This window comes from Podarcis tiliguerta (genome assembly GCF_965153285.1).
Source record: "Podarcis tiliguerta genome assembly, chromosome: 9".
Taxonomy (NCBI): Eukaryota; Metazoa; Chordata; class Lepidosauria; order Squamata; family Lacertidae; genus Podarcis; species Podarcis tiliguerta.
Window position 1 is genome coordinate 73,256,847 of NC_139542.1, and position 25,257 is coordinate 73,282,103.

Below are 25,257 nucleotides of genomic sequence, written 5' to 3' on the forward strand. Positions count from 1 at the left end.
TGGGTGAAATAATGTAAGCTTCATTTTCATTTGCTGGGCAGTATGGCACTCCGGAAAGTAGGATTGGCACAAGAGCATTATGTTCTTCTTTGTGTTTCCCATTTATTTTAAAGGAGTTCTCACAGGAGATCTTTCTACTGCCCCTAGAAAATAAACAGTTATTTTTCAAACAAGTCCATTTCCCCCCCTCCACATCTGATATCCCATCATACACACACACACACACACACACACACACGAGTTGTATTCAATGCTAGTCATACTGAGAACAGATCCATAGAAATTAATAGACAAGAATAGCTTGGGTCCATGCATTTCAGTGGGTCTACTCAGAGTAGCTCTTAGCTGGAGACCACAACTACACTTCAAACAATCCTGCCCATGTAACTTATATTTCAGAGTAGTCACTATGGAGTCTTTGCAGTTTGAATTGTTGCAACAATTGTTCCTTTTACAAAAGGGTTCTGCTGAACGTTCACTGTTATTGTTGCTGAGTGTGCTTTACTGTGGTTTTATGACTGTTCCATCAAAAGAAAAGTTAATATGTCACAAAGGTTGCTATTTATTTTTTATTGCTTGTAGATATATTCTGTCATCCCTGTCGTGTTAGGACTAGGCAAACTGCCTAAAACACAACTTACCATTGTTATTAAGCTGCTAACTTCTGCGTTTTCTTTGGCATTCTGAAAAAACAGCACATGGAGAAGCAGAACCAGATGGTAAGCAGAGTGCAACCTGCAAAACCATTTTGGGAAAGAGAGCGGCCATGAGATCATGCACCTCTGCAGAGAGCAGATGTTCCAGCAAGCCTGTGTGAGCTTTGGAGCTATCATGTCCATAAGGAATTTCCATATTAGTTAAAATGCTCTTGCAGAGGTCTCATTCATTTTAATGGGCTTTGTGCAGGAGAACTTCCAAGTGGGTTGCATATTTGGAAAATTTAAGTTCCTAACAACTAACTAGTAATTAAAATAATAAAAGCAATCCATAGCAATAGCGTCACTTAAAATGTAGTTTCAGCATCTAGGATGACATCTTAATAATTATTTATAATGCTGGAATAGTGCAGAAATAGTCTGATATGGATGTACAGACATTTTTTTTTACCATGTACTGATGAAGATGTTAATTATTATCAGCAGGCCTTTCCTATTTTATTGAGTTTGCCAATAAAATCAACACAATACAAGGTGGAATTTTTCTCTTGATACATACCGTATATACATTTCCGACATCTTTAATGGATCTTCAGAGCAATAGCAAATATATTTGTGTTAAGATAATTGTTTGAGAACTCTCCTTTTAAAAATAATTTTTATTGGGTTTTTGATAATTTTATACATATAAAACAACCATTTCAAACATTAAAATACAAGGTTCTTTTGTTTTTTATATAATAATATTTATTAGTTTTCCAGCAAATTAAACATAACACCACCAAAAACGAAAAAAGAAAAAACATACAATAACACAATACAATACAAAAAGAGAAAGAAAAAAAACAGAAAAAAACCTAACATACAAACTAACAACACTAACATACAACTAACTAAACAAAACAAAAACCATTTCAATATCTTATCTTTCTTTTACTAATTTCCACGGCCTCCTCACACCTCCCTTTTTGTATTCCACTTCGCTACTTGTTTCAGCAATTCCTTTCCATCTTCCTCTGTTTTCTATCCTATAATTGTCTTAACACATTCTAACCTTATTTTTCCCTTTAATACTCTAATAATCTATTTGTACTTAATTCCTTATAACATTTCTACTAAAGCCATATAACTTCATTCCAACACTTTTCTAACATTCATTAATTTTATAGTATTTCTGTAAATAGTCTTTAAACTTTTTCCAATCTTCTTCCACCGACTCTTCTCCCCTGGTCTAAAATACAAGGTTCTTTTGAACCTTTGGACCTCCCTCCTTCCCTCCATGGGTTCCATATTTAAGTTTGTATTTCCTGCATCTTTTATTTGCTGCATCTTTTACCATTATCCATCTATTATATAGCCATAATTACCATAAATAATTCCACATTACAAGTGCCATTACATCCCTGCCAGAGATTTTAACTGTTTACAGCGGTCTTTTAAATAAATTACAAATTTACTCCAATCTTTAGAAAATACTTGATCTTCCTGTTTCGGATCTTCTCCATCAGTTTCGCCATCTCTGCTTACTCCGTCAGTTTCATCTGCCATTCTTCTTTTGTTGGTATTTCTCCTTCCTTCCATCTCTGGGCTAGCAGCATTCTTGCTGCCGTTGTTTGAGAACTCTCCTAACTTATCACAATGCAGCCTTCCCCTCTGGTATTTATCCTTCTCTCACAAATTCTATTCTCTCATGGCATAACCTGAGAGAGTGGATGTTTGTGTGGATAGGTAGTAGGATTATTGCAGGAGCTGCTATTTGCAAGTTCTCTCTCTCTCTCTCTCTATACGCAATAGGCAAGGGGAGTGCTAACGTTTCTGTGTGAATGTATGTGTGGGAAAGAAGTCCAGAAGTTGATGTTCTCCCGAAGAAGCAGTAAGGAGGAGTCTGCTGGAAGGGGAAAGTGGAAACTTCTCAGAGGGAACTGCATGGCCAAGCTGAGTAATATGCAGAAGGCTTATGTCAAAGAGAACAACAACTACCAGACTTTTAGAAGACATCTGAAGGCAGCCCTGTTTAGGGGAGCTTTTAATGTTTGATGTATCACAGTATTTTAATATTCTTTTGGAAGCCGCCCAGAGTGGCTGGGGAAACCCAGCCAGATGGGCAGGGTATAAATAATAAATTATTATTATTATTATTATTATTATTATTATTATTATTATGAGTGCAAGGACTGGGAAGAGAGAAAGACTCTGTTTGTTTGAATGCTGAAGGAAGAAGCTGAAATCTTCAAGTAAGAAAAAACTAAGCCCATGCTTGGATAAGCATGTGAATGTAAATACGTTGCACATATACTTCTTTAACTATAAAAAAGCAAGTAAAAGCTTCTGAATATTTTAACAAGTGTTTGGACTTTGTTTTAATTTCAAGAGCCACTATTGCACTTGATTTGGCTTCCAATTTAGCTACTCTGCCAACACTCTTGAGGAGACTCAGATACATATCAAGCCCCCTTCTTTCAATAAAGAATGCAGGTCCTTGCTTGTCACAGTGACTGAAAGTATGCTATCTCACTCACCACACCAGCCGCCAGAGTCCTATGACTTTTGGGAATTTCTTCTGGGTTTTACAGGCTGCAGCTTCCTTTAACATTTCCCATAGGAAACCTCTGAGTGCCACAGTTCAGTATTAACGCTGCACACCCTAAGCCATTTGTAGCACAAAAATGCAGGGGTTTTTTGCAACATGGCATCATTTGTGCTCTTCCTCATCACACTGCTTTCAGTCTTCAGGTGGGTGGCTGTGGTTTATTGACATGTATTTGAAAACCCTCCCTTTGATTAGATTGTTAGACCTTCTCTTGGTTTTGATATTTGCCCACTCACAACATAATGGACATTGCTGGGAATGCCTACATCTGTTCTCTACAGGGTAATGCAGAAGCAAATTGCAATGTGACTTTATTTTTGGAACGAAACCAGTGTGTTAAGAAGCACTTTTCAGGGGCAAAAAATATGAGGTAGTTCTAGAATGTGTGTGAACCAGGTAGAAAGAATAACTCAGTCTCCCTTGATTCTAGAATAAACTGTCCTGTGTCTGCAGGCTTAGTCTGATCTCCAAGACAACAACAGAATATTCTTCATCTTCAAAGGAAAGTGAAAAACTCCACCAATCTATGCAGCAACACTGGGGGGGGGGGGGGGAGGCACCATGAAAGCTATAAAATGACTTGGAAGCTCACCATATAAACAATTGTAGCTAAGCAGCAACGCATGATATGACATTATCTGTATTTCCTGTACAGATGTTTAGCCATACCTCAAAAAACTGTATAGCAAATGCACACATATAAAGCCAGTCAGAAACGTCAGTGTGTTGAAACCTAGAGAAGTCACATAAAACAATGATGTAGCACCACCAAAAGCCTGTTAACAGGAGTTTGGTTGAGACATATATTTTTTTGGCATGCCTCAGTATACACTTTAACTCCAGCAGTGTCCTTCCATTCAGTAGAATGTAGTCGGTAAGTGACTGATCTCATGAAGGTGGGGCAAAGCCTGCCCTCCGTGTCAGAGGCCACTTTCAGAACCCCAGGATGAAAACCCCAGGTGTCAACCCTAAATGCTTGCACATGAGAAGAAGTGCTGCATTGTAACAGAAAGTCTGCATTTTGCTCAGTAATTCAGCTGTAAACCAATTATGAATAAAAGGAAGAACGGGGGACTCAAGCTGATCTGGAGCAGCAGGAGTGCAAAGCTCAGGTCAGTGTATAGAGCACTTCAGCTCTGTGTTTAAAACAAGAAACAAGGACATGGGGAACGACCTTCTCTTTGCCCATCAAAGCACTTCGCATATTCACACTGTGATTTGCACAAATATTTGTTTAATGAAGTATTGCAGTAGCAGTTAATATTTGTTGCTCTCCAAGCGGGCGGAGGAAGCAGGGATGAAAACCAACACCTCCGGCAACGCGAGCAAACCTTTTGCCTCTAACAACCTCCATTTTAAGGTTCCCCATTGACAAGGACAGAAACTGAGAACTCTGAAGCCCATGGCAGGTTTCTTACGTCTATGTAAAAAAAGGAGGAATCAGGAACAACAAAAGCACACTTCTACAAAGACCCCCACACTGTATATTCAAAGAACATTTTAATGTAATATTCAATAATGGTAGCCAATAAAAGGTTAAAATAATATAAAGTCTAGGGTACTAAATTCTTATTTTCACTGGGCTTTGAGTACTGGACAATTGAAGTGAGGAATTGGTGGTCATCCTATTTAGTTTTAAGTTTGTTTTCTTGCCGTGCAACACCTTAGTTGAAAACGAGGTATTGCAATGAAATTTGGTACACAGAGCAGAGCATGTCTGGATTTCGAAAGTGAGGGGATACGAATGTTGACACATTAGAATGAAAGCCAATTTGCGTTTTCAATATTTCCAGTTTGAACACCAGATTAGTCCCCTGGTATATATTTCAGTGTAGGGGAAGGAGTTGTGTAAAACACACTGTATTGTAAGATCTCCCCTGAAGCTCGAGATATCAAAAGTGGATGTGCATCATTCATTTAGGGCATCATTCTATGAATCCTGTTTGAAACCCCATTGCAATCTGTCTGTCCATTTTAAAAGGAGCTGGGGAAAATGTGAATAAAAATTCCCTGGGTGTACACCCTAATGAAAGGGCATTGCTACCAGGAGGAACATGAATATAGTCACTACCTGTCAAGTTTCTAATGCTACAGTTCAGAAATAAGCATCCAGCTTGCCTAGAATTGTGCCCAGAACAAGTAGCATGAAAAGTAGCCTTTGGCGACTGTGTCACATGCGGGGGGAACTTTTTCTAAACTGATGCTAGAGTAGGGTAACAGAGGGACACAGACTGTTCGGGTGCACCAGTGGAGTACCAGAGTGAATCCTATGCTGCACCTGGGCAGCCTTGACCTTCCTGCCACCCTGCACCCATCGTCTCCTGACTGGCTCCTGCTAACCAGTTATGGCCGCCTTCTCCTTCAAGTGCTCTGTTTAGTCAGGACCAGCCCACCTGTGGGTGGGATGAGGCAGCCACCTTGGGCAGCAGAAGCCCAAGTGGTGACGCCCCATTGTGTGGCGCCTCCCGCCGCCAGGGAGATCTTGCCAAATTCTTATAAGATCTTGCAGAGTGCACAAGATCTCACCAGAAACCACTGCTGCCTCTTTGCAAGTACCACTGCGCGACCCAGGTAAGGGGCGATTCAATGGTAGTGGGATGGCATATTACCATTTTGCCTCAGGCAGTGAAATTGGATACTCCACCCCGTATTTAGTTTGATTCTTACTGCTTGATTCTGTAAACTAGACTGTAAGCCCGTTGGACAGGGCCTCTCTCCCATATCCTTTGACTATGCATTGTATTTTCAGGATCCTCAATAAAAAAAAATATGAATATATTATATGTCTTACCTTATGCTGCAGCTAAAGGGAAGGGATGAGGGGGATTTCACTTGATCCTCATTTTTAAATGAACTCACCTAATCTGCATCTCCTGGATTGGAAGTAAGTATCCTTCAGATTTTGCATTTCTCTAAATTATGGAATAAAGATCTTGATTTTTCTTTTTCAGTGTAAAAAAGGATAAAATATTTTAGAAATGTATACACTGAGATAAATTACACAAAAAATGCATTAGGTAAGTATTAGGTATGTGTATAAATACAATATTTGTGGGTCTCTCTCTTTTTAAATGGATTTATGAATACACATGCAAAATTGCCACAGACCAGAAGCAGCATGATATGTCCTTCCCTATCGGCCTGAATTACAGTAAAAGTCTGCTTGAACGCTGATTATATCTGAAACTGAGGCTCTGCAAACTTCATCACTGGGCATTGATGTAAGCCTGGTTTAATGCCCACCCAAGTGATAACGTGGGTATCTAAAGCTAGTACAAGCCTTTGGGAACTACTAAGATGTGACTGCAGCCTGACGAACAAACTGATGCTTGAGCAAATTGGAAAATTAGAGACAGCTGCTTAAAATATTCTCTGGTGTTTGGCACAATATAGACTAGTCACCATAAAACCCTTAATACCTGCTTTAACAAATGTCCCATATCTTTTGCATTGTTTCAATGCCAGCTTCAAATTAACAAACCATGTTCTTTGTGTGCTCTTGGAAGTCATCAGCATGCCGTTATATTCTGCATCACAAAACCTAACTGCCTAATTAATATCCATTTTGCTCCAGAATTCATTGTGCAATTCTGTGCATGCATTTTTCCTTATTTGCCTAGCTCTTGTTAATGGACCAGAGGACTGTGGTGTTAAGGGAAGAGTTTCTCTCCAACACAAACAGCAGCTTTGGAATTATGTTTTGTATCAGGAAAGAAAACTTTCCCTGCCTGCCTGTGATCCCAATAAAGATATGAATGAATAAATAAATAAATAAATAAATAATTTTCACCATAACCCCACAATTTGTCAAAATGAGTCCTGCCTATTTCAATTTCTGCTGCTGTTGTTTATATGTGTGTGTGCGCACGCACACCTGCCTTGCATCAGTTTTTTAAATCTCCCTATGTGAGACTATAGAACTTGCTTAATATTGTACATGGTGCAGCTATTTAGCCACACCTAGATCCCATGGGAGAATTTGTAAGTGCTTTAACTCTTCTGTAAACCAAAGGGTTGTAAAAATATTATTTATCTAGAATATTTCCAGACAATTTTTCATAGAATCATAGAATCATAGAATCATAGAGTTGGAAGAGACCACAAGGGCCATCGAGTCCAACCCCCTGCCAAGCAGGAAACACCATCAGAGCACTCCTGACATATGGTTGTCAAGCCTCTGCTTAAAGACCTCCAAAGAAGGAGACTCCACCACACTCCTTGGCAGCAAATTCCACTGTCGAACAGCTCTTACTGTCAGGAAGTTCTTCCTAATGTGTAGGTGGAATCTTCTTTCTTGTAGTTTGGATCCATTGCTCCGTGTCCGCTTCTCTGGAGCAGCAGAAAACAACCTTTCTCCCTCCTCTATGTGACATCCTTTTATATATTTGAACATGGCTATCATATCACCCCTTAACCTCCTCTTCTCCAGGCTAAACATGCCCAGCTCCCTTAGCCGTTCCTCATAAGGCATTGTTTCCAGGCCTTTGACCATTTTGGTTGCCCTCCTCTGGACACGTTCCAGTTTGTCAGTGTCCTTCTTGAACTGTGGTGCCCAGAACTGGACACAGTACTCCAGGTGAGGTCTGACCAGAGCAGAATACAGTGCCACTATTACTTCCCTTGATCTAGATGCTATACTCCTATTGATGCAGCCCAGAATTGCATTGGCTTTTTTAGCTGCCGCGTCACACTGTTGGCTCATGTCAAGTTTGTGGTCAACCAAGACTCCTAGATCCTTTTCACATGTACTGCTCTCAAGCCAGGTGTCACCCATCTTGTATTTGTGCCTCTCATTTTTTTTGCCCAAGTGCAATACTTTACATTTCTCCCTGTTAAAATTCATCTTGTTTGTTTTGGCCCAGTTCTCTAATCTGTCAAGGCCATTTTGAAGTGTGATCCTGTCCTCTGGGGTGTTAGCCACCCCTCCCAGTTTGGTGTCATCTGCAAATTTTCATTAAAAAAGAAAATCTCAGGGGGTTTTACAGTGAAGCAACACAGTACAACAACACCCAGATTAAAAGTCAGTTAATTTGGGAATGTCTAGGCAAAAAGATTATCGGTAGTTCTTAGTTAGAATATAATAGGGTTGCCATATTTTGAAAAGCAAAAAAAAGGGATCATCATCATCATCATATACTTTATTCGGCTATAAGCCCACAAGGTAAAACCAGTCAATAAATAAAATAGCATTTTACATTCTAAAATATCAACTAAAATATTTCAACGCATAATCTCCTTCACGTTACGTACCATCTCTAGATATACCATATTGTGGCCTTGAATATAAGGATTGTGGATAAAGTTTACTAGATTTTTAATAGTCATGCAGCATTCCATGAAGTCTTTTATATGAAAGAACTGAATTCAGGAATCTGGCGACCTGTAACGTTCTATGAGAGTCAATGTCCTGGAGTAGATAGGCAAGATGTAATAGAAGCACGATTTGGTCTAAACCCGACCTGTTCATGGCACGAGAAACTTAAACAACAACAGCCAACCTGCATTTTAAATTCTCTCTGACCACTTTGGAAGGAATTGCTTTGAAAGTCAGACCCCCCCCCCAAAAAAAAATGCCAGGCTTGCCTGCCGACTTTCGACCAGGGTTACGTCTAAGCCTTCCCACCTCAGCCTTCCAGACAACCACCACTCCCTTTAAAAAGCGAGGCTACTTGGGGAGAGGAAGTGGCATGGGGAAATTGCTGATTAAGCATTCACGATCTGATCAATGCTGCAATGGGAGGGTGCATTTAGTGCCTGTGCATATTTGGGGGTGGCGGGGTTATTTATTTATTTTATTTTAATTTATTTTATGTATGTATGTATGTATGTATGTATGTATGTACCACCCTATACCCGGAGGTCTCGGGGTGGTTCACAGAACAAAATCAAAATATAAAACCACAAAATATATAATCAAAATAAAAACAACAACCCAATAACACTCCCCCTCACGCAACAAAACACATTTCAAAACCGTGTAGGATGTCAATCAAATCAGCCAAAGGCATGAATAAAAAAGAACATTTTCCCTGGCGCCTAAAGGTGTGTAATGAAGGCGCCTGGTGAGTCTCCCTGAGGAGAGCATTCCACAGATGGGGAGCCACTGCAGAGAAGGCCCTGTTCTCGTGCTGCAGCCTCCAGACCTCTTGAGGAGGCAGCACACGAAGAAGGGCCTCAGAAGATGATCTCAGGGTCCGGGTAGGTTCATATGGAAAGAGGCGGTCCTTGATGTATTGCGGTCCTGAGCCGTTTAAGGCTTTATAGGTCAAAACCAGCACTTTGAATTGGGCCTGGAAACTAATCGGTAGCCAGCGCAGTTGGACCAGGATTGGTGAAATATAGTCATACCGTCTTGCTTCGGTAAGCAACCTGGCCTAATGTAAGATTTATTCACTTCGCAGGAAAAGCCCGATTCCCTGAGCATGCACATGAAAAAGGGGGGAGCATGCAGGAGAGACATGCTCCCCCCCTTCTTTTCTTTTCCTCCAGTAAAGGTAGTTTCCCAGCGATCAAGGCCTTGGACGTCTCACGCTCAATCTCAAAAGCACCATCCCACCATGGTTGCTCACTTGCTCGTGGAGACTGTGGACCAGACGTACTTGGACAGCAACAACAACAACAAAAAACCTGGACATTTTTGCATTTAAAAAATCCACCCAGACAAAACTTTAAACCTTAAAAAGAGGACGTATCTGGGGAAATACAGACATATCGCAACCCTAGAATATAAGCAATATTCAGGTGCACCAAACTATCTAAAATGAACAGCTCTGAGTCTTACTCTTGTGATCTAATATCATTTATATTTAAAGCACGTTTGCGATGTTGCTGACCTCCTATGCTTACACTGCCATATACTCCAGTTTTCTTTTATAGGAAGATTTTAAACTGATAAAGGAATAATGGTTATCTAATGGGAAGATTCTTAAACCTGAATGGCAAAACATTTGGCAGATTCTTTTTAGTCTGAACTGAAGACAGCACAAATGAAAAATTGACATGAGGAAAAACACAGGGATATTTATTCTCTTTTCTGAAATCCCTTTGATAGTTGTGGTTTTAAAAGCTTAACTCTTTCTCTCTTGTTTCCCTGAGATATTGTATAACTCAATGCATCTATTCTCCCAGATCTCAAGGGCCTGGATTTAGCCTAATCCTTAATAGAAAACGAAGTTGTTTTCATAAACCAAGGTGTACACTGACTCTTTCATGCTATACATCTTTCTACTCCTGTGGTCAACTACCTTGCAGTTATTATCGCTTATTTGTTCAAGTGGTGAGGAAATATTAAATATCACAAGTTCTCAGCAGAGACTGGACAGTAATTATCAACAGATGGCTAGCAGCAACAGAGCAAGGGAGATGGAGGGTGGAGGAGAGAGGCCTTCTCCCTCACGGACGCACTGGCTACTCATCTGGCTAAGTCAAGAGTCAAGTTAACTGCTCCACTATGTCTTTGAATTTACAAGTCTTTATTTTGAGATTAAGTAAAAAAAAAAAAGTAGTGCTGTATTACTGGAGAAACCCAAAACCTAACTTCTAGAACAATACAATTCCATTCTTCTTCTTCTTATTATTTTTAATAATGGATAGAAGTTACAAGACAAGCCCTAGACAGTGGGATAAATATAAATATACAAATATACACACTGTATGTGTATCCCATATGCATGCTGTATTAATATAGTGCCTTCTGAGCACTGCAAGTCCTTAAGCTGCATGCAGTACAGTGGTACCTCGGGTTACATATGCTTCAGGTTACAGACGCTTCAGGTTACAGACTCCGCTAACCCAGAAATAGTACTTCGGGTTAAGAACTTTGCTTCAGGATGAGAACAGAAATCGTGCTCCGGTGGCACGGCGGCAGCTAAAGTGGTGTTTCAGGTTAAGAACAGTTTCAGGTTAAGAACGGACCTCCGGAACGAATTAAGTACTTAACCTGAGGTACCACGGTATTTCAGTAATCAGCACAACAGTCCTGCAAAGTAGGTTAGTTTTAATATCTCCATAATGCAGCGGGGAAAGGAAACAGCCTCAGGGTAATGGCTGAGATGAAATTTGAAGCGCTCTGCGGTCATTTCAGTGCTTTCCATTTTGCGTGGCTTCTAAAATCTTTTAGAATTTGCTCAGCTTCGGGTTCTGCTTCAGAGTTTTGTTTTATTGATTTTCATTCTCTGCTGCTTGAGTTTTAGGCGGCATTACATTTCTTGTTTTTGTCTTGTCAGTTACATTTCAGAACTTTTACCTTTACTGTAAACCACTCAGGCAGGTGGCATATAAATGCTGTAATAAATAAAAACAAACAAGCAAGCAAACTGCATATTTCATAGCTCATATGACTCTGAACTAAAGCATCCGAGACAGATGGCCATCCAACCTCTGCTGGTTCTTTCTGCCTATGTGTAGTCCCTACTGAAATTCATTTTGTTAGTTTGGGCCCAGTTGCCCAACCTGTTACTCGGACCCCGAGATCACCTTCTGAGGCCCGTCTTTGTGTGCTGCCTCCTCAAGAAGTCTGGAGGGTGGCAACATCAGGATGGCCCTTTTCTGCAGTGGCTCCCCATCTGTGGAATGCTCTCTCCGGGGAAGTTCGCCTTTAGGTGTCAGGAAAAAATGCTCCTTTTTAATCAGGACTTTATTTGATTTGATTGACATCCTGTCCTATGTCCTTTTGAACTGTGGCTGGGCGGGGGGAGGGGAGGCATTATTGGGTTGTTGTTTTTATTTTGATTATGTATTTTGTGGTTTTATATTCAGTAAACAACAATGGTTTTTCCAAGTCATCTTTCAATGGGTTATTATTTCAAGCTTGGATGGAATTCCTCTAAAGATCAGTCATGTAAGACCAGCTTCCCTGACATGATTACTTTCACCACAACCGATCTCCTGGGACATGCAGTCATAGCAGTGTTAGGTGAAGTTGTGGGATAACCAACATGCTTAAATCTAATGCATGAAGGGGTTAATGCCATAGGGTAAGCTGTCCTGCCAGGCTTAGTTCACCTTAGGAAGGACAATCCTTCGATTCTCTCCAGTCTGAGACTACATGGCCCTTCAAGTCTTTCTTGTGATCCTATACCAATAATTTGGGAACTTTCATCACTGTGAAGAAGCCATATTTTACTGCCTGTGTCTTCTGGCTGCTGTATGAGAAAGCACATGAATCTGACTTTTGGAGAGTTTGTAAGTAAACCATTCTAAACTTCCCAAATGTGTGGTCTCTTTCTATGTTAGGGGAAGGGGGGGACTTTGGAAGGAGATTAGAAGGGCATATATTAAAGGTATAACAGCCTATGCTTCCACACTTCACTTTGCTGCACGTTTTGTGATTTTAAATCTGTTTGTTGCATGCTGTACACAGAATACTGAGCTGCCCTCAATCCTGACATGAAGTTTCACAACTATATAAAATTGTATTAGAAATAGACACAACAAATGTAGTGTACCTGTGTGCAGTGGAAGAAGTGTAATAATTATGATATTATTATTATTATGGCTCTACACAGCCGCCACCCCCAGTTCAACCCGTGTGGGGAAAGGGCTTTGAAGCTGAAATAGAGGAAACAAGAAGGAAACTCTGCTGCTTCGTTCCTTGTGCTAGTCAACCAGCACCATTGGCTTCACCTCTAACTTACTTTCTTTCCACTCTTCCCTTCCAACCTCCCTGAAAGGAGCTAGCTCTCACACTCTGATGCCATTGTGCAGAGTGGTCTGTGATGATAGAATGGCAATAAATAAATCCGTAACCTAATAATTCCCATTTATTTCAATGGAAGAAAGGATTGAGGCATTTGGTGGCTCTGCTTAAGACAACTGGCTTTAAACCTGCTTGTGGTAAAGCCAAGTTTGTGGTAACTCTCAGTTTACCACAAGCAGAAGCTGCCATTTTGCTTGTCACCATCCACTCATCATCTGGCATGTTTGTGATGCAAAAAATAATCCAGTTTTGCTCACATTGAATGATTTAGAAAGTGGCTTTTCAGTGAGCATGGAGCTGAAAATAACCACCAAAAGTAAAGCAGCTTCATTATAATATTTCTGTTATAATTCAACTTCCACCCAAGTACAAGAATGCAATTATGTTCTGGATGTAGCTGCAAAGACTTTTGGAAGAGTCAAATACTCAGACTATGATATTGGTAGCAAGTATATGGGACAGAGCAGGTGATAGGCAGAACTGAATGCTTTCAAAATCAAGTAACCTAGACTGAGGGAGTGCAGTAAACCTTAGAGTTTTGCAGATGGAATTACCAGATTCACAGACCAGAAGGATTCTGGTCCAGAACTTGAACATTTGTCATGGTAAAGTGGGGAATACAGAACTGGTTCGATCTCTGCTGGGCCTTGCAGGAAGCTGCAAGTAGGTTTGTTTTACTCACTTGTTTCATAGAATTATAGAATCATAGAATTGTAGAGTTGGAAGGGACCTTGAGGGTCATCTAGTCCAACCCCCTGTTAAGCAGGAATCTCAGCTCAAGCATCCATGACAGATGGCCATCCAACCTCCAGTTCCAAACTGCAAGGAAGGAGAGTCTACAAGCTCCTGAGGGAGTCTGTTCCACTGTCAAACAGCTCATGCCGCCAGGAAGTTCTTCTTGATGTTTAGTATTAATCTCCTTTATTCTTACCTCCCTTGATTCGAACACTAGACTTCTGTTGATGCAGCCTAGAATAGCATTCACTTTTTTTGCTGCTGTATCACACTGTTGACTCACGTGAAGCTTGTGGTCTACTAAGACCCCTAGATCCTTTTCAAGCCGGGTCCCTGGTCCCCCATCTTATATTTGTGCAGCTGGTTCTTCCTGCCAAAGTGAAGAACCTTACAGTTGTCCCTATTGGAATTCATTTTGTTAGTTTTAGCCCAATACGTTAAGGTCATTTTGTATCCCAGTTTTGTCTTCTGTTAGCTACCCCTCCCAGTTTGCTGTCGTTTGCAAATCTTATTATTTGGAGAAGAGAAGATAGAGCTAAATGATTTGGCTGACAGACAGGCAAGACAATTACGATGGTCAGAATTGTATTCCTCCTGAAGCTCTGAAAAGTCAATTGTCTAACCAAAGGAAATCCATTGCCTCTCTTGTGAAAACGTAGCCTTGTGCTGGTTTTCTCTCCCCCTTCTATTCCCCCAGGCGTGGTTTAATGACTGTTGTTCGTCATAAGGAGAGAAAACCCATCTTGGGAATTTTCCAGTTTAACAAAAGTAATGCCGCTCACTAGGGACTTAGACTGCAGTATTTGATAATGGCCGATAAACTAACTGCACCGGGTCCTTTGAGGAACAAATGTATTCTGAGCTGTTCAAGAGAAACAGAGAAAAAGAGGGAGGGAGGTCTTTAAATCTATGGCACTTTGGGAAGAAAAGATTTTTTGTTTCAGGCATAAGCATCTAAATTTAATTTTCAGTGCACATGCAACAGGTCTAACACGATTCCTCATTAGCGCCACACAAAAAGGAATACAATTCCTACGCATTTCATGCCCCAAAGAAATAGCAGGCTGTCACAATTTGTTATTATCATAACCAAAAAACATTAATCATTCTAATGGCTAATCGGCTGGAAGAAAAAGAAATACTAACTGATTACTGGTGTAAAGGAAAATAAATACCACACATACAAGGTCTGAGTCCCCCCACAAAAAACTGAATCGCTTTTGTCAGGTATTTAACTTAAACCAGCAAAACAGACCGTCAAGATGGAGCATTTAAATGGATGCCTGCAGCAATGGGCCATCAAAGACCTCTTTATTTGTTAAATATGGATTATTTAAAATAAATTACAGGGCACTTTCACTGAATAAACAGAGCCTCAGTGGCTGTGGCGTGCTGTACATGCTTAATTGAGCCACAGAAATTCAAAATGTCTGTGAGGCTATGTAATCGCCTTTGACTCTGCTGATAGGGCCTGATTCTCTTCAGCAAAAGCCAAGCCATTGAGAGCTGTGAGGCAGGATCGTCTGGAGGAATGCAGGCACTTTTAATGTGGAATATAGATTTATAATCTCTCAGAAATTACAGGGACGGAGTGTTCCAGGATGAGAATACAAAGCACATTCAGAAGAGAAGGGGCCGGTGGCATATTGCATTTATTTCAGCTCAGTAATTTTCATGTGGGAGGTTTTCAAGCAAGATACGTTGTAGCCTTTAAAAAATTAAAAGTGTATGGATGGGGGAGGTGTTGATGATGGGGGTGGGGGAAGAATTAAAGAGCTTTCCCACTGCTTCATTGCAAAAGGAAGTCTGGATGAGCCCTCAAAGGGGGCAGGAGACTTTAACAACTTTTGAACCACTGACCAGAACTTCGCCAAACCAACAAGCCTGAATAAATTATGCCAGTGGTTTTTACCAAGACTGGAAAGAGATATATGATATGCTTTCATAAAAACTGGAAAAAGGGGACCAAAGTGACAATTTTCAGAACCTTTAACTTGTGGTATCTGTGACCTTATCTGTGGCAGCTTGAAATTTGGCACTTTTGTAGGTATATTATGTTGCTAAAATTCAAGTTATTAGCCCAACGGATGCTATTTTTAAAAGCTAAAGAAGTTTGAGTCATATATTGATGAAAGCATATTTTTGCTACTCACCTTAACTACAGGAGCAATCATGTACTCCTATAACAAAGGCGCATGTGTGTGTGTGTGGGGGGGCTTTTGCCAAAGTTTCTCTGAATATATACACTGGGAAGATTTCCCTTTTTCTCTTCCATAGGATATATGGGAGTCAGTTGGCTCTTCAGTGCTGCTGCTTCGTTGTTAATTTCTCCCTCAGTTGAAAATATAGTTAGAAAATAGTTGCCAACCTGAGGTTCAGATGTCAAGACTAGTCAACAGAAAATGGCTGAGTACTTGTACACAAAATGCATAAGAAAGAGATAGTACACAAGAAAGAATATCAGCTCTTGCGGGAAGAGTTTTGCCCCCCCGAGGCAATGGTTTGTAAATAAGATGTGGTTCTCTTTACTGATACTATTTCAAATCTGGCTTATAATGGGTAGACTGGGAGCACATATTTCTTTGAAGTAGATTTACGCACTTGGCTAATTATAATTGCAGGATTAGTCCCTGGTTTACCCTGGCATTAAAATATGACAAGTAAAATGGGTGCATGCAGAACAAATTCTGAATTACTATTTTAACCTTGGACATGTGGTACTCATTTTGACAGGAGCTATGACCTCAAATAATATTACTCCCATTTGTCAATATCTTGGAAAAATGGTTTGACATTGAGAGGCAGCTCCAAGGCTCTTTTAAATAACAGCAATTACTAGAAAGAATGATGTAGTCAACCACTTTAATAATGGCTGGGTACCTGGGTTTTCTCTTTGGAATTTCAACACTTAACAACTTTCTCTTTAAGTGAGCTAGAAATGTCTGGATTTGAAAAAGTCCTTTCTGCACAATATGACAATGAATTGCCTCAGGAGGCCATTCTGTCATTTTGTATACGAAACAGAGGTGTGAATGTCATAAATTGCAATAATTCAACAACATGTTTAAATCAGTAAGTTATTAGTTCACAATAATTCAGCACAGGTAAGAAATTACAAATTAAGATGAGGAAAGAATTGCCTTGGATGGATACTAGAGGGGTCTGCACTGGCTGCAAGATTCCGTTCAGATCCCACTTAGCTGCTTCAGAAAACAGCCGACGCAAAAGGCTCTCCAGTTCAGCTCCAGGTCTGAGCCTGTTTCAGAATAATGAAGCTTTGTTCCTCCTCCCACCCCCACTTCATAATGGGAAAAGCAAAACACCTATAACTTCTTTTTTGTTGTAACAGAAGTAGTTAAAATTTGCAGGCACAGTAGCTCCCTCAGAGTAGATAAGGCCTGGCACATTACAGGGGGATTTGCTGGGCACCTTGTTTGCTTGGTTTTGTTTTTAAAAGGAACCACCTATAACATTTCCATTTTTAGCAGAAGTGGATGAACTTTGTAGGGCTGATTTAGCTTCTTGGGTGGATGAATTCTGCCAAATTACAGAATAGTAACTGCATCCCAGGGAGGTGCCAGTAAGGAAAGATCAGGAAAAGATGGGCAAATGCCTTGAGGCATCAAGGGTAGGATGAAAGGGGTGTTCTTTAGACCAGCCTGAGTTAGCTGGCTTTGAGGGGTGTGTGTGTGTGTGTGTGTGTGTGTGTGTGTGATTTAGCTGTGGCACACTGAAACTCCTCATATTCCAAACTGTGTTGTTAGGGACAGTAAAGACTGTTTCTTGACGATTTCTGCTGTGGCTCCTGTTGTCCAAAAGCTTCTACAATTGATTAACACGTAATTTCTCAAGGCCAAGCATTTGCTCTGTAAAAAGAGCAAGAACAATATTTAGGAGTAGGGATGTTGCATTGATGAAAAGAAAGAAGAAAGAAAGAAAGCAAACTTCATTTCCCAGGCAGACATCCTAAATACAGGTTAACAAAACATAAAACTGCAAGACATGAAATATGATATAATTGGTTGATTTACCTACATCAGGAAACAGAGTCGGACATTAAAATTCTGGGACACAGTTTATGGAAAATAGAGGTTCAAAAGGACACCAGGGGATACAGTGCTATATGGGCGAGGAAGCACGTTAATCCCAGCGAGAGGAGAGACAGGGCTATCGAACTGCTACAGGAAAGGCAACTGATCGCACAGGGAAGGAACCTGTGAAACAGTTACGAGATGCTTACTGGCCTCCAGAGGATGATGACAAAAGGAAATCAGAAAACAGATAAGGAAGGCCTGTGGAACTGGTTGGAATACATGATTATAAATTGGGAGACAGGGGAGTATCCATTTACAATGTAACAGAAAAACCATCTGTGAGATTACAGCAGAACATTGTGTGTTCCTAATTTGCAAATTACCCCAAGGCCACTCTTGTTCCCCACCCCCTCTTAATGGCAAATCATAGAAATACAGTAAGGAGAATTCTGTGGTGAAGGTCTGAAGGTCTACTACACATATGGCTGTGAGCTAAGTCCAAGAGTCTGGTGCGACTAGCTAGTTATGATTTAGAGGACTGCCCACAGTGGCCAGTCACTAGCCCTGCTACCTGCTGCCACTAGAAGATTCCTGAGCAGTGCACACAATTACACTAGAAGCGGGAGAGAAATGGGGCAAGAAGGTTGAGGCCAGAGCCTTGGAGCTGTGGAAGGTTGGTGGTTGGAGGTCACTTTCTGCAACAGAGAGGCAGGATAGAAATATATCCACATATGCATAAAGCAGAAGGCCTGCACAGCTCCTCATGGTGCTTGGTATTCTGGGGAGCTTTGGGCTATGAAGGAAGCCAGGCAAAGACTGCAGCGCAAGGGCCACAAGTCTTGCTCTGAGCATACCTACCATTGGCACTGCAGGCTGCAAAGAAAGCTCATTTTGCAGCTTTCATGGCACCCTCCAGTAGCCAGCCAGAAGAGTTATTTTGGATGGTTTAGAGCTCATCATCTTCCCCTGTGGGGGAGATAATTCAGGAGCATTTGAAGACCTGCTGTGACCATCTGGCTACAAGTTTCATGGATAAAGCCTCTCGACTTTGGGATGCTCTTGACCAGGGGTCAGCAAGGTTTATCTTGCCTGGGCCAGATCAGTCATGCGGATATCGCTCCATGGACCGGATAGTGTGCGTGCCTGCGATTTCTGGCTTCTGCGCGTGTGTAGACATGATTTCTGGGGCCGCGGAAGCGAGTCCCCACGCCTCGCTGCGCCGGTTTAGCGCAGCACATGAGCAGGTGGCTTGGTTTGGGGGCGACTTGTGGGCCAGTCAAACGACCTCTACGGGACGCTTCCGGCCCATGGGCCTTAGGTTGCTGACCCCTGCTCTTGACTCTGCGCTTTTTGCAGCTCTAGCTGAAGTACTCAGTGCCAGAATCCAGGATTTCTTGTGGGACCAGTTTCAGCTCTGAGCTCCCCAGATGTGTAGAATGATCACATCTATGGACTGGGAAACTTCCCTTGGAATCCCCACTCAGGGCTGATGTACCTGTTATGTTAATAGTGTGATTAGCATTCATAGTATATGTGCGCACACATGCGCACACACACAGTTAAATACCCGTTGCAGGCTGGAGTCAGGGGTTGTCAACAATAATCGCACAACTAGTGATAGGAAAAAGCTCCAGTCACCCCTCACATCTTGTATTTAATTATTATTTTTTGAAACTCAATCACACCATTAGGCTCTCAGTTATGAAACTCTCTGACCTTGGCTCAGTCGCTGTCTTTACCTAATCTACCTCAGAGGATTGTTGTTGCCGTGAGTTCCTTAGAAGATGGCCAGGACGAAGATCAGAGTGATACACAGATGTTTGGAAAGAGGATCATATGCAAATGTGATACATAACATTATTTTTTAAAGGAAAAATACGTAGAGGAACTCCTGAGTCGCTTCCAAGAAACCCTGGGGCTTCTCAGCACACAGTTTGAAAATCACTCCAAGAGCCTCGGCTGGCTTCTCATTTACATTAGCAGTTTTCCTGTTCTGCACCAAAACAGCTCCCTGGTCCTTCTTCATTACATTCTCAGAACCATTATCACAGATGTTCCCCTGCCCTTTATACAGCATTATCATTCGAATAACAACAGTAGCATGAGGAATTCTCTAGTCTGTATATGTACAAATGATTGCCTTGTGATCCAAGTCAGCCCTGACTCCAGGTAGCATCCTGCTTGAAGCCCTCAGCAATGCAAATGAGCTGATGTTGGCTGTTTGTCATAGACTGCTCTCCAGTCATTTCCTTAATGACTTGCTAATGTCCCTCTCTATATCCTGAGCCTCACACACTGGAACTTTGCAACCTCACACAGACCAGCGCAATCGAGACATCAGTGAAAGGGATATCATGTTCATTTATTAATTTATGCCAGCACTTGTTTCTCTATATATTCCCACTTAAGGTCCAATCTCTAAATCTTCAGGTTATTGACTTTGAGCAGTTCAGAATTTATCAGCAGAATATATTGGCAGAAATGGAAACTATTCCTCTTACAATAAAAATTAGCCTGAGCTTTGCATTTTGACTTCCGGAAGATAACATGACTTACTGGTCAGGATTTTGCTCACGTACTCTTCCTATTATGCATTCTGACTATTCAATATTACGTTTACACTCACTCTCTCACACACAAAGAAAACCCCAAGGCTTTGTTCAACATTGTGTGATTATTTCATATACAGAATATTTAAAAACCTTTCTTGGATGTTAATACTTCAACAAGTTTTCTTTAACACCTATCAATTTCAGTGGGAGAAATTTCAGAATGCACTTCATTTTCTCAGTAAACATTGGACTTAGGCTTTGTTGATTTGTTCTAAATACGGTATTATTTGTGAAATAATATAATATAATAATATTTGCTGTTGTGTATTAAGATATTGGATATTGCAGTGAATCTTATTACATCTTTTCCAGCTCTCTTAACAGTAGGTGTGATGGCTAAGCTGTGACTCAAACCTAACATATGGAGTTGTGTCTTGAAAAGTGCTTGCCAGCTTTCAGTCTCTTTTTTCAAACTGCAAGACAGACATTGCATTTCAATGTATGTTAATTTTTCTCCCCAGTTTTGAAAGGAGGTGTGAGGATCAAACCTGTATCTGCACCTGAAATGTAAGATTGTGCTCCAAGTATGTGTACCAAGTTGTATTATTATAGGTAGCTGTTCAGGAGAATTACCGTATTTTCCCATGTATAAGACACCCCCTGGTATAAGATGCCCCCTATTTTGGGGGACTCCAAATTAAGAAAGCACTACCCGTGTATAAGACGAATCCCATTTTTTAAACCTAAATTTTTTGGTAAAAAAAACCCGTCTTATACATGGAAAAATATGGTATGTTGCGAATAAAACATGGAATGTCCAAAAGACTAGTTAAACCAAAGTCCTCGTGTCACTTGACCAATCAATTTTTCAGCCAAAAATGATATATTTAACAATCTTAAAAAGTTATATTTTATCCATAATGATAGATATTGGATATAATTCTCCTTATTTAAATTAATTGATGTGTAAATCTGAAATCTAGATGCAGGGCACATTGACTTCAATAGGGATTGTGTAAAAGAACTTCTGATAAATTGTTCCCATTTGATTGCCTGACAAAACTGAATGGACAGCACTGCAGAAGCATCAACGGATACCTATAGCTTTGATGGCAGGATGTCAAACTTTCCTTCACAACCTGTATAATTTTGCCCAGGTTTTGCTTTCTCATATGGTGAAAAAGCCAGCTCAGCAGCTTCCTTGTATTCCACATAATTTTTCACTCTTCACAAAGGAAGCAACATGCATGGTGTGTCTAATACATTTTACCACTTGTCAAGTGCTCCTGAACTTTGAGTTGCCTCAAAATGACAACATAAGAAGATACTTTCAAGCTGAGTAAGTTTTCTCTTCCTGCATGCATTCATTTATTTTGCACTCATTTCAAAGTGGCTTTGCAGCACTTCATAGACTGCAGACAGGGAAAAACTAATATTGCTCTTAGAAGCTCTGGTCATGTCAAAGGTGAGAATAATTGTACCTGACAGACAGGAAAGCAGTAATTGGAAGGAGGCTTGATTTGAATAGCAGCTTAATTTTTATTTTCTTTACTCTACAAATTACATGTGCTATAAGGTTCATCTCCTTGATTTTTCCACAAAACACCATCTGTGTGCCTCATAATTTATCTATTTATTTAATAAATTTATATACCGCCTCTTAAAAAGATTTTTTTCAGAAGAATGTTGTCCCATGCAACAATGTATGGGACAAATGCATAGATTTTTATCTATTATTTAATAAATTTATGAACTGCTTTTCCAGAGAAAATGTCCCAAAGCAAATAGAAACAATACAAAACCTATTAGAAACTTTTAAAGGGGCCAAAATAAATATAATACTAATATATCAAATCACATAGTTTTGAAAACCGAAACAATAATTCAGACTCAGATATAGCAAGCTGCCAGTAAGTAAGTGTGGCACTGGCAAACAAAAATTCTTCTCCCTGGTGGCTGTTAGCTCTCAGACATGGACAAAGAAGAAAGACCTCAGAAGTAAATCTCACAGGTGAGCCATCTGCTATAGGTGAAGGTGAAGCTAACTCTGCCCCAAACTGTTTAGGGCTTTAAAGATCAACACCATCACTTTAAACTGGTCCCAAGTATACTCTGGCTGCCAAGGCAAGTGGTACTACCAGGGCCGGATTTAGGTTTGATGAGGCCCTAAGATACTGAAAGCAATGGGGCCCTTTATATGTCCAGCTGTCCTTTGTCAACAACAAATTGTCACTGTTTTTTTGTGTTGAATATATGCTATATGTTAATTTATGGACCTAATACCGGTAGGTATCTAAAGCCATTGGCACATGTTGTCATGCAGCCAGTCCATGCAGAATGGAGGCACCCTATATATAGAAATGAGCAAACCAGTGATATTTCAGGGAGCAGGCGGGGCCCATGATTTACATCATAGGAGCCTACACAACACAAAACAATGTTGCTGTATGTAGCTTTCATTTTATTTGTTTTTTATCTTATATTTTGGAAATGTACATCCAGGTTTTTTTCCTTTAAATTTTTTGGGGAGCCCCCAAGAGAGTGGGGCCCGAAGCTATAGATTGCTTAGTTTAAACATATATCCGGCACTGGTACTACACAGGTGTCACATTTTCTGATCTCCCCCCCCCCATACCTGAGCAGCCACAGTTTGCTTGCGCTGAAGCTTCAAACTTATCTTTAAAGGCAGCATTCTGAACACAGCGGCATCAGAAAATGAGGTGAACTGGCAGAGCTGCTTTTTGCAGTGAATGACATGTGTTTAGTGAAACATCTCCCTTGGCCTTGAGAGTCAGTTGCAGAACAACGACAGCTGCAAATGCAAGACACCAATATGGCCTCCACATGCTTCAGTAGCAAAACTTCTCTCGAAAAATCATTTGTTTTTCATTAGTCACCACAACACTTTGTATAAAAACCTGCACAAGATCTGCAAGCAGCACTTTAGAAATGTTAGTTTTTCTTTAGACAAAGTTCACCAGTAATTAACAGAGTACTTGTTTATGATCTTCTATAAAGATTATGTTTCTCTATGCCTTTGAAAATATAGACCTTTTAATTTCATTTTTATTTTTCTGAAAACACTAAAAATGTGAGTCACTAGCTTTTTGGATTCCCAAAGCAGGATATTTCCTAATCTGGGGCAGGGGGGAAGAGAAATAAGAAAAGAAAAAGGAAAACAACCAAAATATTATTCTGTATTTTTGTTGCCAATCCTATAAAAAGGATTTGTTTTTATATAAGGCTCCATGAGCCTGTGCTGTAAAAGCTATATATAATTTTGTCCTGGTTTTGAGTCATTTGGATACCATTTCCCAGGAAATGTAAACTCACATTTTCTTGTGTAAAAGTGTGCACTTTAAGGAATCTGTGAAACCCGCCCTTTTCATATGCAAGGCAGCTAATCTGAACAGGAGAAGCCTAGAATGTTAGTCAGGAGATTTACAAGCTAAGAAGTAAGTTCTGTTTTTTGTGTGCAAAAAAACTGCACGTGTGAAGAAAGAGCTTAGCAAAATCATGTCTGATATCCCATTAGTTATGAATTTTTAAATAAATTCTGCTTGGGATTGTAGTTGTGACTTTTACTTTTCTTATGCAGCTATTCTCTAGGTCTATGCTTTTTACCTGTGTTCCATGGAATTAGTGCGTCCTTTGGTAGGGATTCTCCAATTTAAAAACAAAACCAGTCATGATGACTTCCCTGAAAAGCACCTCTGCCCCCACTACTAGATTGGGGGTTATTTTGGCCAGCACTATTTTGCTAATATCCCTGTCAGGCACCACCAGCCCCTTGCTAGTCTCCTTCTGCTTCTGGGCAGTAACTATGGCAAATCCACCACAACTGCAAGCTGCAGGTGGGAGGGAGAGGATGATTTAGTGCAATAATTGTTAATAAGAATTTGTATGACAATCATTTGATGGTAGGATGATGCAGCAATTTTCAGGGTTAGCAAGGGCCCGCCTAATAAATAATAGGTTTGCTAGCATTGAATTAAATATACTGCCCCCATTCCCAAAGGGATAAGCTGGAGACTGGGTGGAGCCAGTATTATGGGTCAGGGTTGGAGTCAAGAGAGCAAGCTGAAGAACTGGGGCAGAGCCTAATAGGGATAGTTCAAACTGTAGGTGGTGGGAAATATATCTGACCCACGTGTGGGTAATTGAGAAAAGAATTGGATGGGCACCTAGAGTCAAAACATGGGGCTTTGCACACTCTCCAGTGGGAGAGAGCCCCCAGCAGAGTTGAAAACATTCTCAGAATTGAGCAGAAGGAAGGCATGGAATATAGGGTGTTAAACTCTTATACTGTTTACCCATCTTTAAAGCTCTCCCCCCCCCCCCTTCTTGCAATGAACAGACCACATGCGTTATTCCATCCAGCAGCAAGAAGAACACAGGTAGATATGTTTTGGGTGTTTTGGGTGCAGAATACAGCATATAGTTTTAAACATGTGGTCTGAACTTGATCCAAGTTCATCCTGGTGGATTACATGGCGAGGAAAGGAAACAGAAGAATCTTCACTTCCTCCCTCATGGAGGAGAGGGGAGTGACCCACCTGAGTCAAGGAATAGACCTCTCTGGTCTTAACCCCTTCACGCACTAACTAGAGCTCATGCATAGTTATGTTTTACTTCAATTTTTCACACAAACGTTACCCAAGCACAACTTCAGTGAAGAATTTTGATGGGTTCATCTTGTCTCATTATGAAGCAAATACTAGGATTCCTATTTGTTTGCTCTGTTAGACTGGGGGTGCTACCAGATATGTGCTTATTGTGGAATGGGTACTTCTTATGCCTACAAGTTCTTTGCAGCAACATCAAAACAAAGTTGTTGTCATCAAAATGCCAGCCTATAGTACCCTCCCCCCATTTAATTTATATTTACCTTTTCTGGGGGAAATCTGATAAGTCAAAAAGCCTCATTTGTGATATGTCAGTGATTGGCTTTCCGCATTTGGAAGCAAACTGGCTTTGCAGACTCTGAAACTGG

General features: G+C 40.6%; 1 long non-coding RNA gene across 1 annotated transcript; it reads right to left on the bottom strand.

The window, feature by feature from the left end:
- Nucleotides 1-25,257, bottom strand: LOC310657443. Its single transcript, XR_014501784.1, has 3 exons — nucleotides 25,153-25,257; nucleotides 642-735; nucleotides 1-137 (listed from the first exon to the last, which is right to left on the bottom strand). It is a non-coding gene; the product is annotated as an uncharacterized lncRNA (long non-coding RNA).